Consider the following 25,383-nt stretch of genomic DNA (forward strand, 5'->3'; position numbering starts at 1 on the left):
TGAAACCATGTCTCCTGCATTAGCAGGCAGATTCTTTACCACTGAGCCACCAGGGAAGCTGTTGGTAGCCTATACTGGTTGTTAAATATTTTGAATATCACATCCAGATATTTACACTCTTATGGTAACCTAGACTTCTCTTTCAAACGCACTTGTCAAAATTCAATTACATAGTTGAAAAAGTTTTCAAATTACAAACTCCATGAGCTTTTCCCGGGAAAGAATATTGGAGCAGGTTGCCATTTCCTTTTAGAGGGGATCTTCCTCATCCAAGAATTGAAACACCTGCCCCCGCCTCTCCCCCCGCCCCATTCACACTGCAGGCAGATTCTTTCCCACTGAGCCAGGGAGGCCATTTTAACAACAGATGCTAATGCTAAGTCACTTCAGTCATGTCCAACTCTGTACGACCCCATGGACAGCAGCCCACCAGGCTCCTCTGTCCACGGAATTCTCCAGGCAAGAATACTGGAGTGGGTTTGCCATTTCCTTCTCCATAACAACAGCTATTTGAGCTCAAATAAGCAGCCTTCTTTTCAGTCACTAAGGATTTTCAAACAAAGTTCTACAAGAGATCATTCAATTGGTTTGATTTGACCCAGGTAGTATGCAGCACTCCTATTGGACTTTTTAGATTACCATTTCAGTATGGAGGATTCCTATTGGACCTTTTGACCACCATTCAGTATGCAGCATTCCTGTTGGCCACTCTGACAGATGCTTACGCCGGTGCTTCCAACCAGCGTTTCCACAATGGCTTCCCAGGTAAGTTCTCATCTCTTTTTCTTCCTTTCAGTTGCTTAGAATGCCGATTTACCGTATTTGCATCTTTTATCTTTAGATAGAGGGCTTTCTTTGGGTGGAATCTGTCATAGAGAAGATCTGTGAGAGGAAGTAAAGGTCATGTTTAAACTCAGTCTCCTGGGCCCATTCTAGCACAGTTGCTAAGTGTGGTCTCAGAAAAGTAACTGACTTTTTTGTGTTTTCTGGCATCCTCACCAGTAAAATTGGCTAATAACAGTATCTGCGTCATAGGGCTTTTGTGAGCATTAACTGAGTTAATACCAATCAAGAGCTTGGAACCACAGCCAGATATACGTTAAGCATTTAACAAATGTTAGCTAAAAGCGTTTGGAGAGTCTTTATGACATGGTAACTGGTTGATTTTCTTCCCAAAGCTGATTTAACTCAGTTTGAATTTTTGGTTCTGCCACAAAAGTCAAATTCAGTTCTCTTGGTGAAGAAGCTTAAAGACTGCTATTTCCTGTCCTAATTATAGGCTTCAGCTGATGTCACCCTTGTTTTCCATTAAACATACTCAAGAATGTCTGGGTTGATTATTTCTTTGGCCAGGTCCTTAAAAATTATTGAATATTTGTTGAGTTCCAGGAATTCTACTAAATGCTTCAATACATTATTTAATAATGTTTAATCATAATTCTGATTCTGAAATAACCATTTTTAAAAATGTATCAAGCAGCAGTTATTGTGTTAAGGATCTTAGCTCATTTCACCCTTGGAAAAGCCCGTAGAGTAGATGTTATTATCTGTATGAGACTGATTAACTTTTTCAAGATTATAGAGGTAGTCATTGATACAACAGTGATTTGAACACAGATTTGGCTGATGCCAGAGCTTGTAGTGTATTTCCAGACTTCCCCCCTCCACTGTGCTTATACAATCTTAATTAAACAATTATTGTGTGCTACAGTAATACATAAATATCATATTCAAAGTTATCCGTGATTTTTTGGGTAGTGGGAAGTTTGACAAGCACGGTTTTGGCAGATTATACCTAAAATGTGTATGTGTGCCTGTGTGTGTGTGTGTGTGTATCTTTTTCTCACATGTATGATATTTCTGTGTTGTTGTTGTTGTTTTTAATCAAAAGTTAGTTGCTGAGAGTTACAGGTACATGTCCACTTTAGGTGAATTTCTTTAAAAACTATGCATAATTTTGGAAAATTAAAATTTTAAGTAGAGGCTTTTTGAAAATCGCTGAGTCCTATCTGACTGTTTGGGACCCCGTGGACTATAGAGTCCATGGAATTCTTCAGGCCAGAATACTGGAGCAGGTAGCTGTTCCCTTCTCAATGGGATCTTCCCAACCCAGGGATTGAACCCAGGTCTCCCGCATTGCAGGCAGATTCTTTACCAGCTGAACTACTTACATTAAAAGAATATGTGTCACTCATTTTTTGGAAATTTTTAAAAAAATATTTATGTATTTTGGGGCTGTGCTGGGTCTTATTGCTGCTCAGGCTTTTGTCTAGTTGTGGCAGGCAGGAGTTGCTGTCTGGTTGCGGTGTGCAGGCTTCTCATTGCTGTGGCTTGTTTTGTTGCAGAGCACGGTCTGTCCGGCACAAGCTCAATAGTTGTGGCACACAGGCTTAGTTGCTCCCTGGTATGTGGGATCTTCTCAACCCAGGGATAGAACCCATGTTTCTTGCATTGGCAGGCAGATTCTTTACCACTGAGACACCTGGGAAGCCCCATTTCTTTGGAAATTTAAATGAAAATTTAAGTAGAGGATGTAGGTATTAGACACTATAGTGAAAAAATACATAGCACTCATTCTTTGTAAATTAGATAAAAATTTAAGTAGAGGGTTTAGCTAACTTTTTAAATTACAGTTATTCTCGTGGGGGAAAATGATTTTTTTATTATGTTAAATCATCATCTCGGTATGTCATTTCACATCCCCCACATGCATCTAATTTTCACACTTGGATTCTCTCATATTGGGTGCATCCTCTATATGTCTTAGTAAAGAGATGCATTAGGGGGTGGGGCTTATTACACTTTTTGATATCCAGATATCCTCTAGGGCTCTGCAGTTACTATGGAATAAAGTTCGAAATATATACCCTGGTAATTCAGGCTAGCCAATACACAAGTTGATTTTTCTTCTTTGTGGTTTCTAATAGCCTTCCCTTCATCCTGCACCACTTTTTTCTGGGCAGGAAACCCAAAGGGACAGCAATCAGGAAGAGGATTCCGTCCTTGCCTTCTCCCTTTCAATGGAAGTGGATAATTCAATCAGTCCACAGACGTAAGGCCTCATCAGCCAGCAAGGAAAGGCAGTCCTTAAGCTAAGTCGATTCAGTGTTCATTGTTCTCTCTCTCTCTCTCTTTCCTTCTCTTCTTTCTTTCCTTCTAAGCTAAATCTAATGGAAGACAAATCAATCCACACCAAAAGGAAAAAAAAAAAAAATCAGGCTTATTTTCACCAAAAGAAAATTTTGTTTTGTTTTTTTGGATCAGAAACACAGGTCTTCCCAAATCAAGTTAAGTGAGTCCCAGATGTGGACTCATTTCAAATGAAAAACACACCCCCATCATCTCAGGCAGAACTCTGCTTGAGGAAACCGGTGATTGCAATGCCTGACACAAGAGAATTTCTCCAGAGAGTTTGTCCCAGCCTGTGGAGAGGAAGAGGAATGGGGAAGATGAAGGGCTGGCGTGCTTCTCCTCCCCCTGGGGAGAAGAGAGACGGGATTCAGGTTAATGAGGTTGAAGGGTCGATGTGAACCAATCAGAGGAGTGGAAAGCATCTTTGAATAGTGCCGAGGATGGCAAGAATGGAAGCTGCCACATGCTGAAGGCTGGGTTTATTAATGAGAAGGCACTGAAGCCATATTACACAGCCTGGACATGTACGGCCTGAAACAAACAAAACCCAACGAGAAATGACAGTGACGCTCACACTTGTGGGCATTCTGGAGAATTCTTTTTCCATGGGAGAATGGTAGATGGCAGCTGGAATGCTGGGGAACAACGTGATGTGCAAATTAATATATTTCTTTTAAAGGCCAAGAGGAGAAGAGGGCCTTCTGACAGCCTTTGATTCGACCATTAATTTTCAAAGACTGATCGAGACACTGACATGTCACATGGACCTGCTTCTAGTGTTAGACCAAAAAAAGAATGTTGAACCATGTAACCAAAGACATCTCTTGGTGAAAGATCCTCCTTTTAACAACTGTAATTCGCATTTTCATCAATGTCATGCTGTGCGTAGATGAAAACAGTCATTTAAATGTGTTTCTTCTGTCTTCTCCTAATAAGCTTGATTTTACATTTCTTGCCATCTGGTTTGTTGAACAGAAATATGGAAGTACTTTTACTCTCTATATGCTTCTTACAGGGTTTAATCTCAGATGTGGTCTTTTCCTTTTTACTAAACTGGACTCTAACTCAGATTTTTCCCCTTAGACAGGCTCTTTGGCTATTTTGGCAGGGCTCTTGCCCTTCCTTAAGCCGAACCGTTTAGCCCAGTGTAATTACTTTATGATGAGCACCTCAGCCATTTCTTCCGAAGCACATGCAGCATCCTACCTCACTGTGCATCCCCACAGCATCTCAGCAGAGTTTATTAAACTCAATTGAGCCGGATGAGTTCACATAGCTCTCCAATAATTATATTTCTCAAATTGGTCCCATAATAGCAATAATTGCAAGCATGCATTGAATGCCAGCACTCTGCTTAGCGCTTTAAAGACACTTGCCCACTGAAGCCTAATCTCAACTCCATGAAGTTAAGATTGAGTCCATTTTACAGGAAAGGAAACCAAGACTCAGTGAACAGCAGATCCGGGATTTAAAACAGTCACTGTATTCTAAGTTCTCTGCACTTTGCTTCTATCTTATACTGTGAGTACGGTGCTGGACTCCAACAGAGCACAGATACCTGGGGGGAGTAATGCGAACTGCCAGGGAAGGTTACAGAGGGCTTTGTCATAGTACCAGGTCTGTTATGAGGTTGCCGGACCATGGTCTTGGATGGAGGCATGGGACATGGAAACATGAGTGAGCGTGGGGCAAGGGGCACCTGAGGACATGGGCAAAGGGCTGGAGCGCTGATGTTTCTAATGAATACAAGCCAGTGTCCAAATTATACAGCTTTATCGTGTCTGAGATATGAAACTGTATTAATTTCCTGTGACTGCTGTAACAAATAACCACAAATTTGGTGGCTTTAATTTAAACTAATAGAAATTTATTCTCTCTTAGTCTGGAGGCCAGAAGTCCAAAAATCAAGGTGTCAGCAGGGCTGGATTCCCTCCAGAGGCTCTAGAGGAGAAGCCTTGCTGGCCTCCTCCAGCTCCTGGTGGCTGCTGGCTTTCTTAGCTCATGGCTACGTAACCCTAACCTCTGCCTCCAGCTTCCTCTGTGTCTGTGTCTTCATCTTCTTCTCATCCTTCTCTTCTAAGGATACTTGTCCTTGAGGTTAGAGTCCACCTGGGTAATCCAGGATGAGTCCACCTTGAGATATTATTTTGTTAATTATTTTTTCTTTTTTTTACTTTTTTAAAAAGCATTTATTATTTTATTTTAGATTTTATTTTTTGGCCATGCCACATGGCATGTGGGACCTTAGTTGCCCAACCAGGGATTGAACCCACTCCCTTGCAGTGGAAGTGCTGGGTCTTAACCTCTGCACCACCAGCAAAGTCCACACCTTGAGATCTTGAACCTTCTTTCATTGGTGGCGGTGGTGCTTTAATCGCTAAGTCATGTCCAACTCTTGAGACCCCATGGACTGTAGCCTGCCAGGCTCTTCCAGCCATGGGATTCTCCAGACAAGAATATTGGAGTGGGTTGCCATTTCCTTCTCCGGGGACTCTTCCCAACCCAGGAATCGAACCTGGCTCTCCTGCACTGCAGACAGATTCTTTACCAACTGAGCTACTGGGAAGCCCTACTCATATTGATAAAGACCCTTTCCCCCCACCCGTCGCTACCAACATCCACATCCTATCAGACCCATCGTCAGTTCTCATTGCCTCATCTTAATCAAACCTCTCAGCATTTGTTCCAGTTGATCGCTTTTTCCTTTCTTCATTTAGTTTCTGAATTTTTGCCCTTCCCTAGTTTTCTCTTTCTCCACCAGAAAAATAAAAAAGACCCTTTTTTCCTAGTAAAGCCACACTCATGGGTTGTAAGAGGGTTAGGATGTGGATGTATCTTTCTAGAGGTCCACCTTTCAACCTTCTACTACCCATATAGCAAATATTAAATAAAGGGAATCACTGAAACCTTAGGCGAGTAAAGAGGAATTCTGTTGAAAAGAAGGCAAAGACCATGGGTTAGAATTTATCCCCTCCCCTTGGCAGTTAGCCCCAGGCCTAAAACCCTGGAGGCTTCATAAATAGCTGCCTTTTGAGGGCCAGGGCAGCCCAATAGAAATGGCAGAAGCTTCAGCAAGCCCTGGTTTAAATATAGACTCTCTCGTGTTCTAGTTCTGGTTTCATGTAAATCACTTTGCTTCTTTGAGTTTCAGTCCTCTGCAGAATGGGACTGATCCTAATGCTTGCCTGGTGAGGTGAATGAGGAGAGTAGAAAAATACGCGTTCTGTGAGTCACAGTCGTTCCTACATTCATCCATGCATATTTAGGGGGTATGTATTTTTTTCTAATTTATTTCACAGGGCTTTATTGAGCACCTGCCATGTTCTGGCCATTACCCAAGATGATGGGAATATAGCCATGAAGACCACCCGTTTCTGCCTTGATGGTGTTTGCATTCTCATGAGAGAGAACGAACAAAGACAATAAATATGTACAAACACATGAATTTTTTGAAAGATCAGCCCAGAGAGTGATGAGGACTATAAAGAAAAATTTTCAAACATGATGTGTGGGATGGGGTGGGGCCGGGGGCGGTTGCAAAGAGGAGTCAGTTGAGACAGAGTGATCAGGAAGGCCTTCTACAAGATGATGGCAGTTAGCCTGCATGATGAGAAGCAGCACATCAAAGAGGAGAGGGAGTGGTGGTCTACGCAGTTGGACCCGCGAGTACAGAGGTCTGGTGGCCTTGATGATGGATGCATTGAATTGTTGATGACACTTAAAACCTTGTCTAATACTGTCTTTTTAGTAGTAGTGGTTATTAAAGCAATAGCCTCTCCTCCCAATGTGGTGGTCATTCACAAATTTGTTAAGCAAATATATCTGAATCTCTGTATTTCCTGGCCCCCTAGTACCTGAGTGGGGTATATGAAGCGGGGAAGAGGAGATTTCCCTGTCCACTTCTGGACAGGAGATTTGATTAACTGGCACCCTCCAGAGCTCTCTGACTTTAGGAGGGAGACTGACAGTTTTGAAGATGGTGGCTAATTCATTATCCTACTATAAGTGGCTACCAGAAATGGAGCCAAGGTGGCTTGGGTCCTGCTGACCCAAGATCCATATGTCAGGTGAAGTGAAAGTAGTGTGTGAGAATAATCTCTAGTTGTTTTCAGTCACTGAGATTCTGAGGTGGTTTGTTACTGCAACATAATCTAACCTACAAATCACCGCAGATGGTGACTGCAGCCATGAAATTAAGAGACACTTGCTCCTTGGATGAAAAGTAGTGATCAACCTATACAGCATATTAAAAAGCAGAGACTTTACTTTGCTAACAATGTTCCATCTAGTCAAAGCTATGGTTTTTCCAGTGGTCAGGTATGGATGTGTGAGTTGGACCATAAAGAAGGCTGAGTGCCAAAGAATTGATGCTTTTGAACTGTGGTGCTGGAGAAGACTCTTGAGAGTCCTTTGCACTGCAAGGAGATAAAACCAGTCAATCCTGAAGGAAATCAATTGTGAATATTCATTGGAAGGACTGATGATGAAGCTGTACCTCCAGTACTTTGGCCACCTGATGTGAAGAGCTGACTCATTGGAAAAGACTCTGATGCTGGGAAAGATTGAAGGTAGGAGAAGAGGGGGATGACAGAGAATGAGATGGTTGGATGGCATCACCAACTCGATGGACATGAGATTGAGCAAGCTCCTGGAGATGGTGAAGGACAGGGAGGCCTGGCAGGCTGCAGTCCATGGGGTCACAAAGAGTGAGACATGACTGAGTGACTGAGCAACAACAACACCCCTGACTAATGTCCTCTCTTTTGCTGAGTACAACCTTACATCTTCCCACTGTAGTCCCTCTACCTCTACCCCTACTGGGTGAGAACACAACACTTGGCTCAACCCCACGCTGCTGACTGCACAGAAAGGTTCTTGCACCTCTTTCATATGGGGCTGCAGGGAACCCAGAGGAGTTGTATGGGCAGCAGAAGCTCAAAGGAAACAGGAGATTTCCAGGAGAAGCAGCTGTCCCCTTTAGCTCCCACTGGCTGGATATGGCCTCACCAGGGGTGTGGGCTCTGCAGTTCCTCATACTCCCTCCCCCAACTTCATGAATCCCCTAGACACACCCTTCATGGGCTTAGGCAATCCCACTGTTGCCAACAAACCTGAGCGCTACAGCCAGCAGGTCTTATCCCTGGACTGTGCAAAGCACCTCCAGGGTATTAGCGTTATTCATCTCTGGGGTGGGAATAGATTACAAGCGCATCTGGTGATGGGAATGAAATGCAGAGCGAGTTTGGAGCGGCACCTTTCATCCTTCCAAACCAGACGTCTGCACGGCAAATGCTCCCAGGAGCCAGGCACCTAACCAAGATGAGTGAAGTGGGCCACGTGGGGCCAGCAGCAACATGGAGCATGTATGCCTCTTCTAAGGGTCACCACGGCTTGGGTCACTGCTGCCAAACTCCCCAGTTCTTAGATCTCTGAGCTCATAGAAATATCTGGTTACAAATGCCCTTCACTGCTTCCCTTGTAGCTCCATTGGTAAAGAAACTGCCTGCAATGCAGGAGACCTGGGTTTGATCCCTGGGTTGGGAAGATCCCCTGGAGAAGGAAATGACAACCCACTCCAGTATTCTTGCCTGGAGAATTCATGGACAGAGGAGCCTGGCAGGCTACAGTCCAGGGGGTTGCAAGAGTTGGACACGGCTTAGCGACTACACCACCACCACCAAAAACTGCATAAATGTTGGGGTTCTCACTGGTGCCATTTGCAGATATTTCTGGAGGTGGCCCTGCCCAGGAACAAGATGGACGTGCCCTTGAAGTTGGGCACGGTCATGTGACTCACTGTGGCCAATGAAATCTCCCATGACTGCCGGGTGGAAACTATAAAAGCCAGTGCAGCATCCGCTCCAGATTCTTCTCATTGCCTCAGTTACAATGGGAGCACTTGAGTGCTGAGAAGTCTGCCTCAGTTCTTGAGTTACTATAATAAACCAGCAAAGGAACCACCACTGACCCCACCACCAGCAGAAACACAATGAACATGTTACAAGAGCAAGAAGTAAATGTTATTTTGCTCCAAAAATGTGGGGGCTATTTGTTGCTGCAGTATAATCAAACTTACCATGACTGATGCAAACACCAAACGGATGACACAAAACAAGTCTGTGGCCATTTCTCTGATTTGCAATTTTGGATGAATTGTTTTTCTCCTCTTTTTCTCTTTCCTTGCTTCAAACGTTTCCTTCTGTCATAAGCTCTCTTCATTTGGTACATCCAGCAAACATTTATGGAGACTTCTGTAAGGGAAAACTGCTCTAACATACCATAGTAGCAACAGCAGTGAAACCATAATTGTAAGATAGTGGAGGTTATCCTCAGACAACTAGCCCAACCAGAGAAGCACAACCTTTTTGGTCCACCAGGCAGAGGCAATGCAGACCTCAAAGCAGACAGGCTGCAGAAGGTCTCCCAGCCCCAAACCCACTCTTCTAAACCCTGCCATGATTTCTTAGAGATTTCTTACAGGTCAGAAGACTCCGTTCTATAAGAAGCATACTAACCCTCAGACCCCAAAATGACGCCTTGTGACGTTCTGCATAACACAGCCTCCAGGCAAACCAGTTTCCTTTGAAATCAGGCTAACTTGATTTTATTCCCTGCTTAGCTACTTATTCGATATGGGACTTTACTCCTCAAGTTTTTGTGGAACAGGGTCAAGCACACCTCCAGTTTGGCAGAGTTGTAATGAAGATCAAGCATAACATAGAGCAAGCACCCAGGGGAACAGCCCATAGTTGGTGCTTAGTTAATGGCAACTTTTGGGGAGACAGAGATATGGACAGAGTGAAGCAAAAGGGATATTTGGCATAACTTTAGAAGTTATGACTCTGTGGATATGGAGGGTTAAGCCTCTGGGTTCTGGAGTGTGGCTGCCTGTGTTAAAATCCTCTCATGCCAACTGGGCAACTGTGAGCAAGAAACATCACCTCTCTGGGCCTCAGTTTTCTCATCTGTGAAATAGGAATGATAATAACATTTGATTTCCTAGGGTTGCTGAGTCAAGTGCCAGGCACGTAATAAAGATAAACTACACATGCGACCTTTATGTCCTTATTATGTAAAAAGCTGACAGCAGCATTCCAAGTCCAGGTTGGAGAGCGGCCAGTGTGGTCTTGGGTGAAACCTCACTTCCCCAGGCTTCTGCAAAGAAGCCTCCTCCAGGCTGGCCCTCTGGAATTCACCTTTTGAAACAAGCACTTTACAGTGTCCCACAAGGCTTCATTGTTTTCCCCTCAGCAGGGAACCCGTGTTCCTTCTGCACGCATGCACTCGACTTTGAAGCATTTGGTTGCAGTCGCTCACAGGCTTTTCTTCCCTGGGACAGCATGGCAGGACTGCCTGGGAAACCCGATCTCCCCAACCCTCAGTTCTAATCGTGTTGTTTCTTAGACTCAGGCTCCCCTATAAATCATTTTTAATGACACTTTGAGAAGAAAGACGTCGCAAAGCAAATCTTACACGACGTTCTCATCACCAACGGCATTTAATATCCTAAATCATATGCTTTATGGCGTTGCATCACGGGCCTCAGGCGAATGAAGGCCGTCTATTATTTTTTGCTTCTGGTGCACCTCTTGTGTGCCTGAGGGTCACTCACTTTAGGGAATTCCTGGCGGTTATGCTTAGGGGATTTGTTTTGGGGGAAGTTAGGATGGTCGCACGGTCCAGCAGGAATCTGGGGGGACTTTTTTACACAATGAGGTGGCCTGTGTGGTGGTATCCCGAGCTGGTAATATGAGAAAGTTATGAGAATATAAGCCAGACCTGATCTGGGGTTCCTCGCCATTCACCTGAGGGGCCCCTTCCCTTCCAGGGAAGTCGATATGGTGAAAATCAAACCAAAGCGACGGCAAATAAAAACAGGCCCTACCCCACCTCTCCCCAAACCCCAGCCAGACTGGGGAAGAAATGTGAACATCTATGCTCCAATTCACTTCCATCTGACAAATATTCATCTGGATATTTCAGTGTGCCTATGATGTGCGTGGATTAAAACACAGAGGTCAGTACCGTGCTCCTTAGTGTGTGCGTGTTAGTCACTCAGTCGTGTCTGACTCTTTGTGACCCCCTGGACTGTAGCCCACCAGGCTCCTCTGTCCATGGGATCTCCCAGGCAAAAGTACTGGAGCGAATAGTCATTCCTTCCTTGCATGTGTGCAAGTCGCTCAGTTGTTCCAACTCTTTGCCACCCCATGTACTGTAATTCAGCAGGCTCCTCTGTCCATGGGATTTTTCAGGCAAGAATACTAGAGTGGGTTGCCATTTCCTTCCCCAGCGATCTTCCTGACCCAGGGATCAAACCCGTGTCTCCTGCATTGTCAGGCGTATTACTCCATTCCTTCCTTAGTGTAACACAATCTAATTCACCCGTCAGCGTCAAAGCACCTACAGCATACAGGGAGCTGGACCAAGCTGCTGGCAGAGTGGCTGCCGGGGGACTGTTTAAAGCTACAGCCTTCAGGGAGCCAAACACACACAAATCTGCAAGCGGCGAGATCAGAAGCTCGTGAACATGCCTAGAACAGTGGTACAACATTCATTTGTATGGTTAGCAAATGAATGGCTTGATCAAAGAACCAACAATAGAACAAAGGGCTCCGAATAACCCAAAAGTGCAAGACAAGTGTCTGCTTCCTTCTGACCCCTCCTTTCATTCCTAGACAGGTGCTGTAGGAAGGGGATCTGGCATAACATCTCATCAAACTCACCCACTGTGAGGGGTCATCTACATGACACATCCACTGAGATGTGTCAGTGTTTCATGATAAGATATCTGGAAGACTTGCCTTCCTCTCCCACCTCTCACTTCCCAGGAATGAACCCACAGGAGGGACCTCTGCATGCCTGGCATGTGTTCACCTGGCCAGGAGGGTGTGGCTTCCAGGAGGAAGGTGGCTTAATTCCTGGTCACAGGGTGTACTCTTCCCTCCTGCTCTGATGCTGTGGCTCCTGAAAGAGGGGTCATAAGAATATGGACATTAGCTGGGCTTCTACTATCTGCAGACACAGAGCTCAGGCCTATGCATGCATCGGCTCTGAGCAATTCCTGTATCACAGAGGGGCTAGGAGCAGAAAATCAGGTGACAAGGGTAGTGTACTCAGCACAGTGCTGGAACCTACTAAATGCTTAGCAAATGGCAGTTTCTTTGTCACAGCCTCAGTTACAAGTGAGGAAATGGAGACTCGAAGAAGCGGAGAGAGGGAAGCAGCTATGAATGGAGGCTGGGGAAGTAATAGTATCCAGGACATGTGAACTTCCTAATCAGGGTAAGGAGCTTAGCCTAACACTGGAGCTGGGTAACGTTGGGTAAATTATTTCACCCCTCTGAGATTCCAGTAGCAACAACAACAATAGATTGAATCATATGAAATTGCCAGTTTTATACTTCAGCAATGTTTGAATGTCAGCAATTTCATAAGCTTCAATTGAATAAAAAAACAACACTCTCATAGTGCTCATGTGAAGATCAAAGGATATGTAAAAGCGGAAGACAGCACCCAGTAAATGATGATCCCTCAATACACGGAAGTTGGTTTAGTTACTGTCTCCACGGCTTTTTTGGATAAAAGAAATCTATTCATATCAGCATTGGAAGCAAGGCCACTACCCTGTTTTCCACCCCTGGACAAGCCTGTGTTACGGGGGCCTCGTCTCCGCCTCCAGGGGTTGGTGATATGGGATCAGCAATTTCCTCTGTCCAGCCACTTGGGTAAATGATTTACTAGCTGCCCTCAAAGCCCCCTTTCCACCACAGGGCAGAGCTCTCCAAGCCCGAGCACCCTCCTTTGAACCAGAACTCTGAAATTGTTGAGGGGAGCCCTCAGGGTTCTTTCTTTTCTTCTTGGGTTAGGGGGACCTGGGGGATGGCGCAGAGGGCAGGTGTGCATTACAGATCCGAGCATAATGAGGGAGAAAGAGGCCATTTCCAGAAGTCTGTGTTAATTAGAACTTGGCTTCCCCGAGGCTGAGTGTCACTCAGAAACATCTTATCTTCATGTTCATCATTATCAGTTTCATTGATGTATCAACAGCAGCAGCTTTAATTTTTCTCATCAGCTACACCTGCTGCTGCTTTTGTTCACTCCTCTCCTTCGTCCTCTTCCTCTTCTTCTTTTTCCTCCCCTTCCTTTCCGCCCCCCACCCTTCTTTTTCTTCTTCTTTTCTATCAGACAGAGCCACTGTACTCAAGACTCCCTTCCACATTCTGTTGCCATCTTCCTTTTCTGGGTCCTCATTCTACTTGGGATTTCTCCTCTCCCCCACCTCCATCAAGATTCAGCAGTACCCAGAGCTTCAGACCTTCCCTGGTTCTACTGTCCTTTCACCCCTGCCACCCCTGCATCACAAAATCCTACCTGCCCTGGATCCAGCGGACTCAGTGGCATCCCCTAGATTAGAATCAATTATGGACTAATTAATGGACTTAAACCTCAAAACCTGCAGCTAGGCAGGAATGATTGTAGAGCAGATTGAACCATTATTGGGATCTTCAGCAGGTAAGGGGAAGGGGTGAACAACAGATCCAAATGGAACAGCAGAGAACCCCCTACTGTGCTGTTCTAACAAAACCAAACCAGAGACTACCCCAGAACTTGGGAGCATTTGCCTTGTTCATACCCTTAACCACCAGCTGCCAACACTCAACAGGGATTGGCTCCCAGAAGTTCCATATATAACGTGGCCATAATTAACTGGATCAGAATTAGCCCAGTGTGGATAAATCAGAGTGCTTTTCCACGAAGCAATGATGATGATGATGATGATTGTGTTAGTAATGATGACGTGATGACAATGATGGTGGTGATGGTGAGGAGGAAGAGACAAAGTGGTAATGGTGGAGGTGATGAGGTGGGTGAGGATGACTGATATCACTTAGTCTGTCAGCCACTTGGATGATTTACATATATTACACCTTACAGTCCTATCAGGTAAGGAGGTAAGGAAGTGATGAATAATATTCTCATTATATAGATGAAAAAAGCAAGAAAATTTCCCACATGCACAGAACTGCTAACTGGTGGAGCAGGGAAAGCCACTCAGCCCAGAAAGAATAATGGAAACTAGTGTAAGAAACAGAGATCGAATTCTGTCCAGGGTCCCGGTTCTAGACCTTTCTTCACCCTACTTAAACCTCTGCTCTTGGGTTCTTTGAGACACTCCATTCCCATTTTTCTTAAGCTTCAGTTGATTTCTGTTACTTTCAGTCAGACAAGTTCTTGTAAGTAGAGTCACTGAACTTTGTCTCCAAATAGAGCACGTGGTGATTCTTTCAATGTGACTTTGAGCCGGGGCTGGGATTAAGGTGAAACAAATGAGACATCTAGGGCACACATTTAAGGAGGCACTCACTGTCAGGGTCAGGCAGGTGAGGGGAGCATTTGCACAGACCTGAGTGTCTCCTTAAATTCTGCAGCCTAGGCGCCTCGCTTCCTTCACTATAAGCGCTGCTTAAGCAACTCCCTCTCCTTTTCTGCCGTGGCTTACCCAGCTATAAAATGAAGACATTGAACCCGGGATTACAGAGAGCCATATTAGGTGTGATATTCTGATTCTCTGGCAAATGACATACTTGCTACAAACCTCACATCCCACGTCTGTGGCAGACATCACTAATCAATAACAGCTTCTTGATGAGCCTGGACATGTCCTCAGAATCCAACTCCATCTAGAGCCACGAGGATCTCCTGGTAAATATTTAGAATTGGAAAATAAGAGGAAACTTCTCAAGGACACAAACAGGGTTTTACCTCTCTCTCTCTCAGTCTCCCTCTCTCAGTCTCTCTCTCCTGCACCTGAAATGGTACCTGATAGAGATGAAACAGTGCATATATTTCCAATTCATACATAAATTCAGCTGAAACTTGAACCAGAACATGATGGAGAACTACCTACACAGGCAACAGTTACTTCTTATATGAATACTCACACAAATATGGATTTGCATGCGTGCGGACACACACACACACACACGTACACACTTTCATGTACAATGTCACAGCCCATGTGTTCATTGGGGCCAGATTAGGCTCCAAACAATGAAAAGACATGTTCTCTCCAGCTCTCCTAAACTTCAAAATAATCGTTTAAAATCAAAATGAGTCTAAGAATCTAAGAAGTTCTGGCACTTGTCACCATAATTCCCTTAACTTTTTTCAATATCAAATAGCGTCATTAAAAAATGAGAGAGGGATTTGGTGTCTATGATTTGCTCATACTCAGACATGCCTTGACACTTGTAGGTGATCTTGTAGCACTGAAAACAGTCTCCTGTACACGTGAATGTGGACATGTCCACGTAGAAACATACACCCCATCACATGTTCACACATGTTCACAGTTTCACCCTTAAACTTGCACCCAGTCTCTCTGCTTTGTTCACATACATATACATATCCGTGAGCACACACATTCTGAACATGTTTGCACATGTGTCCCCTTATGCACATGTATGTATGCACTTGGCAAGGCACATGTACTCACAATGCATAGGATGACATTTGTATCCACCTAAATGTACATGCAAGTTTCCCAGGTGGCTCATTGCTAAAGAATCCGCCTGCCAGTGCAGGAGATGGGAGAGATGTGGGTTTGATCCCTGGGTCGGGAAGATCCCCAGGAGAAGGTAATGGCAACCCACTCCAGTATTTGTGCCTGAGAAATTCCATGGACAGAGAAGCCTGGCGGGCTACAGTCTGTGGGATCACAAAAGAGTTGGACATGACTTAGCGACTAAACAACAACAGATGTACACACACAGACACAGATACCCGAGCACGCTCTTCTAGGTCCCCACTTGAGTGTAGCTGTACACATACATGCACATGCATGCACATTCACACACACAGATGCCCATATCCTCATGTGCACACACACGCACCCATGTTCATACACGCTGACACTGATACATGCAGACACACATTCTCCTACAACCCGCCCCACCCCCCCCCACACACACAGTCTGCCTTCCCTCCAACAGAAGGCCCTCAAGGCTGCTGCTCTGTGGGCCTGTGCTGTCAGGGAGCCTGGTAAGAATCACTGGGGCAGCTCGACAGTGATAACAATTTCCAGAGCCAACAGCAGAGAGCTTAATCCACAGTGAAAAGCTGACAGGGCCGGCGCCTCCGCGTGCTTCCTGCCAGCTCCTACTCACTCAGCCCAGCGTAGGGAGGTGGCAGACTCTCGGAGCCCTCCAGCCATGTCATCTCCTCTCTAATGATGCCAACGTTTTGACAAAGCTGAGCAACACAGCCGGTAGGTGTGAAGTTGGAATTAATTTTCTTTCAGAAGGTCAAGTGCATTAATGAGCTTTCAGCTGGCTGGTATTGTTCTTTTCTTTTTGCAAGAGGAGAGAGAAGAAAAGGAGAAAGGGACACTTAACTGGAGCTGTTTTCTTCTTTCTCTTCTCCTAGCTTCAGGAGTCTTGGCCCCTTTTCCAAAGCCCAATAAGTAGAGCCCTGTGGGCAGACAGATGGGCTCAGACTTGGCCTCCCACAGAACAGTTAATTCCCCTACTGCACGAGGAAAGTCTCAGCCTTAGACCTGCCTTGAGGGACAGGGGATAAGTAAAGAAGAATCAAATATACATCTCAGCCTTTAAGGCATTTGAGTAGATGCAAAGATAGTAAAAATAAATGGGTTTCATTGTATATTCCATTCCTGATTGATTGTAGTGGCTGCCTGGAGCTTTGCGGGGAAAGCAATGAGCACTGGAGCCTCTTCAGGCTCTATGGGCAGGAGGGTCCTGATTGATTAGCGATGTCTGCCTTGGACATCATGTAAGGTGTAGCAGCATAAACAGAGGTATTTTTTAAAAAAGAAATACCAGAGCTATTAAAAAAAATGCCAAGAATTCAGAGGTATTTAAAAAGCAGAGCTATTAAAAAAAAAGAAATACCTAGAATTCAACATATTAAGAATAAATAGGAAATTCATTAAACAAGTATATTTAAAACCTAAGTGGAAAAAAGTCCACAAGAAAACTTAGGGAAGAAGCTACATGTAAACGGAAATTGTAAACTAATTGTAAACTACCAGGAAGGTGACATAAAGATTCTTGTGACCCAGATGGGGCTTCTGCTAAGCTCTAAAGTATAATTCTCATTTAAAGGATTGCTACTGCCCTCAACCAGTTCCTGCCATGGAAGAACCTGGGCTGTATATTAGCACAGCCACTGAAAAAAATTGTCTGGAAAGACACCTGTTTGGGCCTTTGTTGTTGTTGTTGTTTGTTTGTTTGTTTTTTTCATAATATTTTTCAAGATTTATTTTTGATGTGGACCATTTTTAAAATCTTTACTGAATTAGTTGTGATATTGTTTATGTTCTGGTTTTTTGGACATGAGGCATGTGGGATCTTAGCTCCCAGACCAGGGATTGAACCCACACCATTGGAAGTGAAGTTCTAACCATTAGACCACCAGGGAAGTTCCTCGGCCTCTTTTTAAAAATTAAATGGGACTATGGGAGAAAGCTCTGGTAGGGTAATGAGTGTGGTCACTCATCTGTTTTCCCCTCCAGAATTCATACTTGCTAGGGGCAGAGAGGGTGTGTGTGTGTGTGTGCAGACTCACTACTCTGCACCTGCGTGCTAACACACACTCATGCCCAATAACCACATATTAAATGAATAGATGAAAGGATCACATCCAACCCTGACTTCTGTAGAGCCATTCACAGTGTCCAAATGTTTCCCAGGCTTCTGATGACACATCGCCGTCTCGTCTTTAATTCTTGGAGATGAAGAGTATTCTACCTCCCGTGATAGGGGCTGAATCTGTCAGGACTCCAGTTTGGGTTCTAGCTCTTCCTAGCCGTGTGACTTTAGGCTAGTCACGTCACCTCTCTGAGTCCTAGTTTCTTCTTTTGTAACATGGGACTAATAATAACATCTGCCTCACAAAGCTATTGTTGAAAAATCAGGAGAACCTGCAGTTTTTCTTGTAAACCAGGGAAATTTTGAGAGGGAAAGGTGGAACTATAAATAATCGCCCTGGGACATCGAGTATAAGATGTCCCGAGTCACCAGGCTGTCTGGTCACCCCACGCCAACTAACCTCGTCCACAGTGCCTGGCACATAGGGTTCCATACTGTTAGGTGACATCATGAGAAAACCGCAGCCAAATTTCTGCTTTGCTCTCTCTCTTACTCTTCTGCGATGTAGAGTGACAGAAGGAGCTTGGCTTCAAGGTTCTTGGTTCTGTCGCTTCACCTTTAGATATGCACCTGCTCAGAGGAGATGGTAACTGAGGCACACATGAAAGATTAGTAATGATTTTGCTAGGTGACATATATAAAGATGGAGAGAGGAAGATTTCAGACATAAAATAAAAAGAACAGCTTAAACAAAAGTTTAGTGTCCAGCTCATGGGGTTGGGTAGGGCCCAGTTGGAAGCAGATCATCAAGGACCACAGATCTAAAAGGTTTGTGAGTCTGAGAAATCAGGTTCAGAAGATGGCATGTGTGGGCTTTGAACACATTTTTTAATCTGTTACATTACCCATAAGAGACCTGCCAAAAGAGGACTGTGAATCAAGACACCAACATGAGAACAACTAATTTTCCTGGGAAGACTTTCAAAGTCCAGTGACCCAATGACTAGATCATATTTTAAAATGATGTCGTAAAAATTCCTTTATTAAAAAAGAGGATGGGAGATAGCCACCACCACTCCCTTTTTTATTACCATTATTATAGAATGTCACCAGCCGAGAAGGCAAACTTTAGCAAAACAAGCCTCTAAAGAAAAGAAAGCCCCTTTTCTAATCTGGGAAAAACTCAGTGGGATTTTAACTGAGATGAAGTTCCAGTCTCCCATCTCAGTGACCCTCCAGCAGTTGTTTTGCAAGCATGACATTTGCTCACGTCCATCCTCCGCATTCCGTTCATCTGTTCTTGTCTCCCAAACAGGAGGACACTGACGGGGCAGATCCCCAGCTCAGTCGTGATCAGAAACATCTGGGTGCTTCCCAAACCCTGCGCCTTCAGAGCAGGATGCCCCTAGGACCTGTCTGACTTGCTTTCTTCCAGCTCAGAAAGACACCCGCCCAGGAATCTGAGATTGCCGTTCATGTAAATTGCACCTCTTCCAGAGGCTTTTAAAAAATTGTTTTGTTTGTTTGGCTGTACCAGACCCCAGTCGCAGCATGCTGGATGTTTTTAGTAGGGGCATGTGGGATCTTTAGTTGCAGCATGCGAACATGAGCCATGTGGGATCTAGTTCCCCGACCAGGGAGAAAATCCAGGCCCCCTGCATTGGGAGTGTGGAGTCTTAGCCACCAGACCCCCAGGGAAGTCTCCACACCTCTTCCAGAAAGACAGCTTCTTGCACCCTGCTTAGCCATGGCTCGAGCTCCCCCTTCTCTCCCTGACAGTTGCAACCTGGAACTCGGAAGAGCTTATGCTGTATTTCATTCCATTCATGGCTCACCAAGGGCAAGTGTTTGATGAGTGTGTACTAAGTTCAGATTCTGTATTGCCAGAGTCCTGTCTCTGCGTTAGACCGACACTGTCTAGGCACTGGGGATGCCGCAGTGAACATGGCAAAACCTTGACCCAGTGGAGTGGACATTCTCACACTAGATATACTTCTCTCATTTATCTGCTTGGTGAGTTCTTCCTGTAAGAACCGAAATCCAGCTCAAAGACCTTGACTCCCCACACATCCAGTTCGTTCCATGACCATTCTCCTTGGGGAAAAGCCAACCCCATTCTTCTTCACCCTTTCTTCCCTGGCCTCTTTCATACTTGCAACATTCTGCCTCCCAGTATTGTGAATAGCCAGTATGCCTGCCCAGTCATTAAAATGGGTAACTTGCTGTTGAGAGCAGGCTCTGGGGTCTGATGGCCTGGGTTTGAAGCCTCATTCCTCTACTTCTGTCTGTGTAAACTTGGGTAATTGACCTAGTTCTCTATGTCTCCAGTTGCTCATCTGTAAATAGGAACCATAACCACACTAACTCCCAGGGTTGTATGTGAGAATTAAAGGAGACAGTTGATAAGTCATGCATTCCGCACAATGTGTGGGCATAGTAAAGGCTCAAAAATGTCAGCTATTTTTAGCCTTTTATTGGTGTTGAGAAAATACTAATTGATTACTGTGACAGATATTTCTCTTACCACTGGTGTGCCTGTAGTCGTCTATACTTCCCAGCCTCTTTGCAATTAGAAAGAGTCATGTGATTAGTTGCGACCAAACAAATATTGACAAAGGTGACCTATGTTACTGCAAGGAAACTTCTCTAGAATTAATACTATACAGTTTATTTTGTCCTGCTGCAGAAACCAAGGAACTCCACGTGGTGAACTTCCTTCAACTTGGATCCCTGAGTGACAGTATGGACCCCTGAGCGACTGCAACAGACAGGAAGTATGTGTGAGAAATGAATATTTGTTAACTTAAGACACAGAGGTTAGGGACTTCCCTGGTGGTCCAGTGGTTAAGACTCCACATTCCCAGTGCAGGGGGCATGGGTTTGATCCCTGGTTGGAGAACTAAGATTCCACATGATGCATGGGCGAAAAAGAAAAAGAAAAGATACAAATGTTAAGTGGTATGTGTAAAAATCCAGAAGAACCTAGCATGCTTTAACTAATATAAGTACCAGCTATACTCCAGGCTCTAAGTCAGGCCCAGCAGTCACAGTCTTGAGTCAGAGTCATATTCATGGACTTAAAGGAGCTTGCATTTTGGGGACTGCATATGCTCTCGCTTGAATGAATGAAGAGTGACCATGGATGCTTAAGACCCAACCTGTGGCTGCCTTTATGCCAGATACTCATCACCCTGAAGGCAGACTTTCACTTCCATCCCAGCAGCCCAGTATATGCCTGTGGGCACCTTTTGAAGTGAATGGCAGCTTCTTGGTGATTCTCTCCTTGGAGCAAACATCTTGCCTTCCTTCCAGATATACCCTAGGTGAGGCATCACATGACCTTGCTCATCAGGTCCAGGGGCAGTCACCAATAAGAGTCTTTCCTGGAAACCAGTAACTGGTGAGAGGCAAGGCATGACAGCGGTGGCATGGTGGGGTAAAGGTCCATGAGCCTCCATGAAGACCCAAGAGCTACCCTTTTCCCTTCCCTTCCTGGATCTTTATTGTCCAGCTATATGCTGACATCCTGAGATGCCTCCATGTCATCCTAACAAATGTCTTTTATTTTTCCTTAGCTAGCTGAAATTGATTTATGTAGTTTTTGACCAAAGGACCTTGAAAGTAAAAGTTTCCCTGTCATATCCGACTCTTTGCAACCCCATGGACTATAGCCTGCCAGGCTCCTCTGTCCATGGAATTCTCCAGGCCAGAATACTGGAGTAGGCAGCCTTTCCCTTCTCCAGGGGATCTTCCCAACCCAGGGATTGAACCCAGGTCTCCTGCATTGCAGGTGGATTTTTTACCATCTGAGCCACCAGGGAAGCCCAAAGGACCTTACCTGGATGCTAATGTGGGCACATAGTAGGACTTCAGTTAATGCAATGTGATGAAAAATGATATGTGAAAGGCAAGAAGAGAGGAGAGGGAAAGTCAGGGAGATAGAGAAGAAGAAAGAGAGGAGAGAAAAAGCTTGAAAACACAAATGTCAAAAATGCTCCCCAGATGATTATGAAAAGCGCCTGTAGTTAATGACTGTTGGAGGCTTCAGGATCTTAAAAACCCAGGTTCCAGTTTTGACATAACCCTTGCTTAGCTGTGTGACCTTAGGGTAAGGAGCTTCACTTCTCTGAACCTCTATTTTTCCATTTGGCAAATGAGTCCATAAAGCCATTCTGTCTTATTCTGAAGATATTATAAGGGATGCATGTGATGGTACCTACTGTGGGTCCCGGCATGTATTAACCACCAGAGAAACATGAATTTTCTTCTCTCCTCTCATCAGGGAACAGTACTTTGTTTCCTCCTCCTCTGCCTCCCTCAACCTTAAGAAGTCCAGAAAAGGGACTTTCCTGGTGGTCCAGTGGTTAAGAATCAGCCTTCTAGTGCAAGAGATGCAAGTTCGATCTCTGGTCCAGAGCTAAGATCCCAATGCCATAGGGCAACTAAGCCCACATGCCCCAACTAAGACTGAACACAGCCATATAAATACATATTAAAAAAAAAAAAATCCCAGGAAAGGTAAGAGAGCTCCTTTTGGAAAGGTCTGTCTTTTGGCAGCCAACTTTGAATTTCTCAGCTATTATTTGGAGCTCAAAGTTCACACATCTGTGATGGATGAGCAGGGAACACTAACACCTCGTTAGTGTCTGAAACCACTGGTTGGAATCGGGAAGGAGGACAGCCCAAGGTCCAGCACCTTAACTATGGAAATAATACATGCGTCCCCAAAAATGAAGAAAGGTGAGTGGGGAAGGGAGTCGCACAAATCATTGCAAGGAGTTATTTGACCTGCTTGAAAATTTGAATTGCTTGGTAATGGCCAACCTGTTGGGTGGTGTTTTATTAACATGAATAGATTTTTACAGGATATTTCTCACATTGCTTTCCGAGAGTCTCAGGAATTCATTAAATATTAAGAGGTAGCACTCTGGATTGTTCAGTTAAAGATGCCCTCTGATGAGGCTTCCCACAAGTTAGAGACCTGGAGGAAGCAGGCAGGCACAGAATAGATGTTTGCTGTCAGCCTCGGCAGAGAAGATAATAAAATAATAATCACTGTGAATGTTTACTGGCTGCTTACTATGTGCCAGGCCCTAAGCTAAGCACTTGACTTTTTTTTTTTTAATACACTTTGTAAAGAAGGTATTATTAGCATCCCTGTTTTACAGATGGGGAAACTGAGGCATAGATTTCAAAGCTAGTATGAAGGGGGAAGAAATGGAGACATATTAGCCAAACTTTGAATCTGGGTACATGAGGACTTTTCCAGATCTTTTTGGTAGCTCTGTGACCTCCAGCAAGTTACTAAGCTTTTCAGAGCCTCAACTGCTTCTTTTACAGACTGGAAAGTATCCCCATGTTATAGGCAAGGAAATAGAGACCCAGGTCACAGAGCTAATAAATGGTATGTCCAGAACTCATTCAGTGATCTTGGGTTCAGTCCTATTGTTTATTGGTGCATGATGAACAACTTCAGAATTCAGTGGTTTAAAGCAGCCGCCTCATTTTGCACATGATATTATAGGCAAGAATTTGGGAAAGGTTCAGCTGGGTGGTTCACCTATGATCCATGTGGAATTAGCTGGGGCTCCACTTTCAAGATGCCTTTTTTATACTCCCATACACTTCACCTTCTCCATATGGTATCTCATCCTCCAGATCCTCAGCATTTGTCTTGGGTTTCCTCACAACACAGTGGTGTAGAGTCACTGGACTCCTTACCAGGATAGTTGGTTTGCCTCAAAATGAATGTTCCAAGAGATGAGAAGTGGAAGTGTCCTTTGAACTATAATCTATTGGTCAAAGCAGTAACATACCACTACACTCTCTGGATTCAATGGGAATAGTCATAAGCCCCCACCTCTCAATAGAAGGAATGTCAAAGAATTTGTATTCGTTTTAATCTGTCTCATTGATATATAAGTGAGTCACTCAGTCATGTCCGACTCTTTTCCACCCCATGGACTATACAATCCATGGAATTCTCTAGGCCAGAATACTGGAGTAGGTTGCTTTTCCGTACTCCAGGGGATCTTCCCAACCCAGGGATCAAACCCAGGTCTCCCATATTGCAGGCAGATCTTTACCAGCTGAGCAAAGGAAGCCCTGTAGATACATAAGAAGCCAGTAAATGATAACTCTTACTTAGAAAAAACATCTATAAAATAGAGCAGTTAATAGCTACCAACCCACCCACCCAAGAGGGTGGATTTATTAGGAGGATTAATTTCATGAATGTAGAATTTAATGCCAGATACTTGGCAAAAAGCAGGTACAGAATGAGACTAGGTTCCCTCCCTCTAGTGACTACTGGGACACACCCCACCCCCCACCCCGCCAGCCAGGGAGGTAATGTTATCTCAAGTGTAGGGATGTCAGATAAATTACAACACATCCAGTTAAATTTGTGTTTCAGACAAATGATGACTAATTTTAGTTTAAGTATGTTTCATACAATATTGGAAACATACCTACACTAAAGGGGATTCCCAGGTAGCGCTAGTGGTAAAGAACCCATCTGCCAATTCAGGAGACATAAGAGATACCGGTTCAATCCCTTCATCAGGAAGATCCCCTGGAGGAGGGGATGGTAACCCACTCCAGTATTCTTGCTTGAAGAATCACATGGACAGAGGAGCCTGGCAGGTTATAGTCCATAGGGCTGAAAAGAGTCGGACACAACTGAAGCTACTTAGCATGTACACAAGCACTTATACTAAAAAAGTATTTGTTGCTTATCTAAAATTCAAATTTAATTGGACATCCTATTTTTTATTTGCTAAATCTAGCAATCCTACCAGCTTATAGCTAGAAGAGCTGAGACCAAGAACTCTCATTTTAGCCTCTGACCTCAGGGCCCAGGAAGACTGAATGTGAAATTTGAATTAGGAGCCATACATGGTTTGTCCAGACATGTAGCTGTCTTTCCTCCAATCATACCAAAAAAGAAGCAGAAGAGAAAGAAAACAGAAGTCGAAAGGCTTGCCAACATTCCAACCATCTTGATCCCATCTGTAAGGGTGGGGGTTCAGTATTTATTATATTTCTCCAGTCACGGAGCTCACTGTCAAGTCACGGAGCCCTGGAGAAGTGGCTTCACTCAGTTTTCTCATCTGTGAAATGGGAGTGATAGTAATACCAATTCAATCCAGATCGATACTGTGAGAAATAAATAAGGCAAAATGATAAAGTGGTTAGCGCAGTTCCTAATCCTTGGTAACCGCTCAATGTTAATTTTTATTAATATCAGTGGAGAGGCAGACACTCCAAATGCTGCAATAGCTGAACCCATAGAAGTATTAATAGAAGCAGTCAGCAATGAAGGAGAGAGAGTGGGGGGGGGAAGCTTCGCAGAAGTTACACCTGAAAAGAGTTGTGATAGATGAAGTGGCCTTTGCCGAACAGACAAGAAGGAAAGGCTCCTATGCAGAGGAATCAGCATATGTAAGGAGATAAAGAAAAGAAGTAAAATGTAAAAGGAGCTCTACGTAGCTCAATACTGATGGAGAGTGAAATGGAGTTAATAGCAAATGAAGCAACTGACAAACAACTAATCTCAAAAATATACAAGCAACTCCTGCAGCTCAATTCCAGAAAAATAAACGACCAAATCAAAAAATGGGCCAAAGAACTAAATAGACAT

The 25,383-nt window shown here is 44.3% G+C and overlaps 1 long non-coding RNA gene across 1 annotated transcript in view; it reads left to right on the forward strand.

Annotated features, from left to right (window-relative positions):
- The first annotated feature begins 676 nt into the window (after positions 1–676).
- The window catches only part of LOC147355515 (uncharacterized), a 37,624-nt gene continuing 12,917 nt past the window's right edge, over positions 677–25,383 (forward strand). Inside the window, exons 1-2 of the long non-coding RNA XR_015143983.1 lie at positions 677–765; positions 20,428–20,515. This is a non-coding gene — a long non-coding RNA (uncharacterized LOC147355515). The remainder of the gene's footprint in view (positions 766–20,427; positions 20,516–25,383) is intronic.

The sequence above is a fragment of the Bos grunniens genome, chromosome 17 (assembly GCF_055505025.1).
Source record: "Bos grunniens cultivar Pamir isolate PY7600 chromosome 17, Bosgru_T2T1.0, whole genome shotgun sequence".
NCBI classification, from domain to species: Eukaryota; Metazoa; Chordata; class Mammalia; order Artiodactyla; family Bovidae; genus Bos; species Bos grunniens.